The 7210-nt window shown below is 40.4% G+C and overlaps 1 non-coding gene and 1 pseudogene across 1 annotated transcript; one reads left to right on the forward strand and one right to left on the reverse strand.

Moving 5' to 3' along the window:
* The first annotated feature begins 3228 nt into the window (after positions 1 to 3228).
* LOC135009590 (U1 spliceosomal RNA) lies at positions 3229 to 3391 on the forward strand. The gene has a single exon (XR_010209129.1). It is a non-coding gene; the product is annotated as a U1 spliceosomal RNA (small nuclear RNA).
* A 2081-nt stretch (positions 3392 to 5472) lies between these two features.
* On the reverse strand, positions 5473 to 5651 carry LOC135009706 (U1 spliceosomal RNA; annotated as a pseudogene).
* Positions 5652 to 7210: the final 1559 nt, after the last annotated feature.

Below are 7210 nucleotides of genomic sequence, written 5' to 3' on the forward strand. Positions count from 1 at the left end.
ATTGGATTTTTCTGCCAGCATATTTCTTTTTCTCTGCAACCCACTGCTAAATTGTGCTTCCTAGCTGTTTTTTTATAAAATCACTTAATCAAATCTAACTCTGATTACATCAGAGAAGGCCAGGTACCCTACACCATAAGAGGGGGTTTGAAATTTTGACTAGTCTACTTAAAGATCACCAAAATCTGATAACAAGGTCAATTACATCCCTGGGTGGGATTGAACCACCAACCCTTTGATTAATAACCAAACACACTAACCGATTGCGCCACAGAGACACTTTGCAAACTTACATACTGACAAAGGCTAATAAGCATTCATCTAGAACGTTTCCTAGAAAAACTTTAAAAAGTCAATAATCTGGAGAGTTTTTGTAAGATGTTTCTTCCATCAACCAACGAAGAAACACATTGGTACTTTCCCATGATGAGTGAGTGCTTCAGGATCTCTTGCACTTACATGTGCAGCAGAGTACTGCATTGGAAACATGCTGGGCCCATAACCCAGAGGTAGGCAGATTGAAACTATCCTCTGCTATATGCATTTTTTATTGTTAATTAAAGTAATCCAAAACTGGGATTGATATTTTTGCTCTTTTATTTTTACTTTAAAGTACAATAACTTTTACCATTTTAATTTGTTTTAATAGTATATTGACAGTATTGTTTTCTTTCAAAAATCCACTTAATTTTCTTTACCCTATTTTTATAATGGTAATTGACAAAAACAAACTACATTGTCACCAGAAGAGCAATACAAAATGTACAAGTGATATATTAAAATCATCTTTCCAGCTTGAATTTCAATGATGCATTGGGGCAACGATTTTGTGAGAAACATCTTCACCCTTAAATAAAGATTTTCTTAATTCCTTACCTGTGTGCTAATTAGATATCACCTTGTTTTCACATTAAACAGACTTCCACATGCGAAAGCAGCAAGGATGCAGTGGCGTTAATGTTTCCTGGTGTCAACCTGTATTATTTCAGTAGACATTGAAATGAGGATGCATCTTGCTGCCTTTCCAATGAAGCAAGTTTAATTTAGTAATAGGTGAAAAACCATCCCTACAAAGGTGTTAATCAGAGACTTGGCTTTGTGGACACTTTTCAGAGAACAAATTTGTTAGCATAAAAATAAAGCCAGAAAATGAAGAGCTGTTTAATCACTCAATTGGATTTTTTTGCCAGCATATTTCTTTTTCTCTGCAACTCACTGCTAAATTGTGCTTCCTAGCTGTTTTTATAAAATCACTGAATCAAATCTAACTCTGATTACATCAGAGAAGGCCAGGTACCCTACACCATAACAGGGGGTTTGAAATTTTGACTTGTCTACTTAAAGATCACCAAAATCTGATAACAAGGTCAATTACGTCCCTGGGTGGGATTGAACCACCAACCTTTTGGTTAATAACCATACACACAGACTGATTGCGCCACAGCGACACTTTGCAAAAGTACATACTGACAAATGCTAATAAGCATTCATCTAGAACGTTTCCTAGAAACATTTTAAAAAGTCAATAATGTGGAGAGTTTTTGTAAGATGTTTCTTCCATCAACCAATGAAGAAACACATTGGAACTTTCCCATGATAAGTGAGTGCTTCAGGACCTCTTGCACTTACATGTGCAGCAGAGTACTGTAATGGAAGCATGCTGGGTCCATAACCCAGAGGTAGGCAGATTGAAACTATCCTCTGCTATATGCATTTTTTTTTGTTAATTAAAGTAATCCAAAACTGGGATTGATATTTTTGCTCTTTTATTTTTACTTAAAGTACAATAACTTTTACCATTTTAATTTGTTTTAATAGTATATTGACAGTATTGTTTTCTTTCAAAAATCCAATTAATTTTCTTTACCCGATTATTAAAATGGTAATTGACAAAAACAAACTACATTGTCACCAGAAGAGCAATACAAAATGTACAAGTGATATATTAAAATCATCTTTCCAGCTTGAATTTCAATGATGCATTGGGGCAACGATTTTGTGAGAAACATCTTCACCCTTTAATAAAGATTTTCTTAATTCCTTACCTGTGTGCTAATTAGATATCACCTTGTTTTCACATTAAACAGACTTCCACATGAGAAAGCAGCAAGGATGCAGTGGCGTTAATGTTTCCTGGTGTCAACCTGTATTATTTCAGTAGATATTGAAATGAGGATGCATCTTGCTGCCTTTCCAATGAAGCAAGTTTAATTTAGTAATAGGTGAAAAACCATCCAAGAGCTGTTTAATCACTCAATTGGATTTTTTTGCCAGCATATTTCTTTTTCTCTGCAACCCACTGCTAAATTGTGCTTCCTAGCTGTTTTTATAAAATCACTGAATCAAATCTAACTCTGATTACATCAGAGAAGTCTAAATACCTAACACCATAACAGGGGGTTTGAAATTTTGACTTGTCTACTTAAAGATCACCAAAATCTGATAACAAAGTCAATTACATCCCTGGGTGGGATTGAACCACCAACCTTTTGGTTAATAGCCATACACACTAACTGATTGCGCCACAGCGACACTTTGCAAAATTACATACTGACAAAGGCTAATAAACAATCATCTAGAACGTTTCCTAGAAAAACTTTAAAAAGTCAATAATCTGGAGTGTTTTTGTAAGATGTTTCTGCCATCAACCAATGAAGAAACACATTGGTACTTTCCCATGATGAGTGAGTGCTTCAGGATCTCTTGCACTTACATGTGCAGCAGAGTACTGCAATGGAAGCATGCTGGGCCCATAACCCAGAGGTAGAAAGATTGAAACTATCCTCTGCTATATGCATTTTTTATTGTTAATTAAAGTAATCCAAAACTGGGATTGATATTTTTGCTCTTTTATTTTTACTTAAAGTACAATAACTTTTACCATTTTAATTTGTTTTAATAGTATATTGACAGTATTGTTTTCTTTCAAAAATTCACTTAATTTTCTTTTCTGTGTGCTAATTAGATATCACCTTGTTTTCACATTAAATAGACTTCCACATGAGAAAGCAGCAAGGATGCAGTGGCGTTAATGTTTCCTGGTGGTAGTGGGGTACTGTGTTTGTGCTTTCCTCTGGTCAGCTCTGGTAAAAGTCAGATTTCTTTGTCTCAGATCTTCCTCTAGCCTTGTTCTTCTTTCGAGAGTTCCCTTGTGCTGCCTCAGTTGGATCTCCTTCACTTGACAGGGGGGTACCCGAGCAGCGACCCTCCCCAGCACTAGCCCAACTCCTACTTACCTGCCAGGTGAGATACTATGATCAGGAAGGTGCTTCTCCCAGGGAAAGGCTCACCCATTGCACTCTGGGTGTGCTGCTCCTGCGATTTCCCCAAATGTGGGAAACTTGACTGCATAATTTGTGTTTCCCCTGGTCGGCTCTCGTATAATTCAGATCTCTTTGTCTCAGGTCTCTCTCCAGCCTAGTTTGCTGTCTGTTTCCACTTCTCTTTTCTTAAACCGCTCCCTTCTATTCCCTTGTGCACCTTAATTAAATCTAACTCTGATTACGTCAGAGAAGGCCAGGTACCCTACACCATAAGAGGGGGTTTGAAATTTTGACTTGTCTACTTAAAGATCACCAAAATCTGATCACAAGGTCAATTACATCACTGGGTGGGAACCTTTTGGTTAATAGCCCATGTAAGTGCAAGAGATCCTGAAGCACTCACTCATCATGGGAATGTACCAATGTGTTTCTTACAAAAATTCTCCAGATTATTGACTTTTTAAAGTTTTTCTAGGAAACGTTCTAGATGAATGCTTATTAGCCTTTGTCAGTATGTACTTTTGCAAAGTGTCGCTGTGGCGCAATCAGTTAGTGTGTATGGCTATTAACCTAAAGGTTGGTGATTCAATCCCACCCAGGGACGTAATAGACCTTGTTATCAAATTTTGGTGATCTTTAAGTAGACAAGTCAAAATTTCAAACCCCCTCTTATGGTGTAGGGTACCCGGCCTTCTCTGATGTAATCAGAATTAGATTTGATTAAGTGATTTTATAAAAAACAGCTAGGAAGCACAATTTAGCAGTGGGTTGCAGAGAAAAAAAATTATGCTGGCAGAAAAGTCCAATTGAGTGATTAAACAGCTCTTCATTTTCTGATTTTATGTTTATGCTAACAAATTTGCTCTCTGAAAAGTGTCCACAAAGCCAAGTCTCTGATTAACACCTTTGTAGGAATGGTTTTTCACCTATTACTGAATTAAACTTGCTTCATTGGAAAGGCAGCAAGATGCATCCTCATTTCAATGTCTACTGAAATAATACAGGTTGACACCAGGAAACATAAACGTCACTGCATCCTTGCTGCTTCCTCATGGGGAAGTCTGTTTAATGTGAAAACAAGGTGATATCTAATCAGCACACAGGTAAGGAATTAAGAAAATCTTTCTTTATGGGTGAAGATGTTTCTCACAAAATTGTTGCACCAAGGCATCATTGAAATTCAAGCTGGAAAGATGATTTTAATATATCACTTGTACATTTTGTACTGCTCTTCTGGTGACAATGTAGATTGTTTTTGTCAATTACCATTTTAATAATCGGGTAAAGAAAATTAATTGGATTTTTGAAAGAAAACAATACTGTCAATATACTATTAAAACAAATTAAAACAGTAAAAGTTATTGTACTTTAAGTAAAAATAAAAGAGCCAAAATATCAATCCCAGTTTTGGATTACTTTAATTAACAAAAAAAATGCATATAGCAGAGGACAGTTGCAATCTGCCTACCTCTGGGTTATAGGCCCAGCATGCTTCCATTGTAGTCCTTTGCTGCACATGTAAGTGCAAGAGATCCTGAAGCACTCACTCATCATGGGGAAGTACCAATGTGTTTCTTCATTGGTTGATGGAAGGAACATCTTACAAAAACTCTCCAGATTATTGACTTTTTAAAGTTTTTCTAGGAAACGTTCTAGATGAATGCTTATTAACCTTTGTCAGTATGTACTTTTGCAAAGTGTCTCTGAGGCGCAAACAGTTAGCGTGTTCAGTTGTTAACCAAAAGGTTGGTGGTTCAATCCCACCTAGGGACGTAATTGACCTCGTTATCAGATTTTGGTGATCTTTAAGTAGACAAGTAAAAATTTCAAACCACCTCTTATGGTGTAGGGTACCTGGCCTTCTCTGATGTAATCAGAGTTAGATTTGATTAAGTGATTTTATAAAAAAAACAGCCACGAAGCACAATTTAGCAGTGGGTTGCAGAGAAAAAGAAATATGCTGGCAGAAAAATCCAATTGAGTGATTAAACAGCTCTTCATTTTCTGGCTTTATTTTTATGCTAACAAATTTGTGCTCTGAAAAGTGTCCACAAAGCCAAGTATCTGATTAACACCTTTGTAGGGATGGTTTTTCACCTATTATTAAATTAAACTTGCTTCATTGGAAAGGCAGCAAGTGATGTCATCCAAGCAGTGGGTCAAAGTTGGCTTCAAACCTCGTCTGCTTATGAAAAGAGAAAAGGGGTATGCAGGGCATGGCGGCCTTTTGCGGTGCTTGGATGACCCCTAGTTCGCATTAAATAATGCAGTCGAGTTTCCCACATTTGGGGAAATCACAGGGGTCAGCATACCCAGAATGCAATGAATGAACCGCACCCTGGGAGAACAGTCTTCATGACCATGGTATCTCCTATGCAAAATAAGTATGATTTGGGATAGGGCTGGGGAGGGCCGCTGCTCAGGCACATCTCTGTCAAGTAAAGGAGATTCAACTGAGGCAGCACAAGGGAACTCTCATCTGGGGACAACAACTGCAGGGAGAACACATATTTTCAGATGAACATGGGAGGGCAGAAGGCTGCCTAATACTGAAGCACCCCCAAACAACAAACCAAATGCAACAACTAGTGCAAGCATTCCTGGGGGAAGGCCTGCAGCAGATGGATTTGCATATGGCGATGTCATCCAAGCAGTGGGTCAAAGTTGGCTTCAACCCTCGTCTGCATATGAAAAGAGAAAAGGGGCGTGCAGGGCATGGCAGCCTTTTGCGGCACTTGGATGACCCCTAGTTTGCATTAAACACCTCCACCCTCCGTCGGTGTGGGGCTCATGTTGGCTATGCCCCAGCCCCTGAAGCATTCAAGCTGATTTCTTGCAGCAGCTGGGCACTGTAACAGCTCCAGAGCTGCTCTGTAAGGCAAGTAAAAGGGTGTGGGCCCTGCAGCACTACCTGTAGTTCGCATTGTGCGAGACCCCTAGTTCGCATTAAACACCCCCACCCTCCTTCGGTGTGGGGCTCATGTTGGCCATGCCCCAGCCCCTGAAGCATTCACGCTGATTTCTTGCAGCAGCTGGGCACTGTAACAGCTCAAGAGCTGCTCTGTAAGGCAAGTAAAAGGGTGTGGGCCCTGCAGCACTACCTGTAGTTTGCATTGTGCATTGGAAGGCACAAAGTAAGCAGACGGGAGGAGAAGTCAGGATAGTGCACAAGGGTATAGACGGGAGGGGCTCAAGAAAAAAGAAGTGGAAACAGACAGCAAACTAGGCTTCCAATGCACAATGCAAACTACAGGTAGTGCTGCAGGGCCCACACCCTTTTACTTGCCTTACAGAGCAGCTCTGGAGCTGTTTAATCACTCAATTGGATTTTTCTGCCAGCATAATTTTTCTCTTACGTCCTAGAGGATGCTGGGGACTCCGTAAGGACCATGGGGGATAGACGGGCTCCGCAGGAGACATGGGCACTTAAAGAAAGACTTTAGATCTGGGTGTGCACTGGCTCCTCCCTCTATGCCCCTCCTCCAGACCTCAGTTTACTACTGTGCCCAGAGGAGACTGGGTGCTTTTCAGGGAGCTCTCCTGAGTTTCCTGACAGAAAGTATATTTGTTAGATTTTTTTATTTTCAGGGAGCCTGCTGGCAACAGACTCCCTGCATCGAGGGGCGGAGGGGAGAGATGCACACCTACTTCTGTGAGTTGATAGGCTCTGCTTCTTAGGCTACTGTACAGCATTAGCTCCAGAGGGATCGGTACGCAGGTCTCACCCTCGCCGTCCGTCCCAGAGCCGCGCCGCCGTCCCCCTCGCAGAGCCGGAAGATAGAAGCCGGGTGAGTATGAGAAGAAAAGAAGACTTCAGAGGCGGCGGAAGACTTCATGATCTTCACTGAGGTAACGCACAGCAGTAAAGCTGTGCTCCATTGCTCCCATACACCTCACACACGGCAGTCAGTGTAAGGGTGAAGGGCTCAGGGGGGACGCCCTGGGCA

The sequence above is a fragment of the Pseudophryne corroboree genome, unplaced genomic scaffold (assembly GCF_028390025.1).
Source record: "Pseudophryne corroboree isolate aPseCor3 unplaced genomic scaffold, aPseCor3.hap2 scaffold_227, whole genome shotgun sequence".
Lineage (NCBI taxonomy): Eukaryota > Metazoa > Chordata > Amphibia > Anura > Myobatrachidae > Pseudophryne > Pseudophryne corroboree.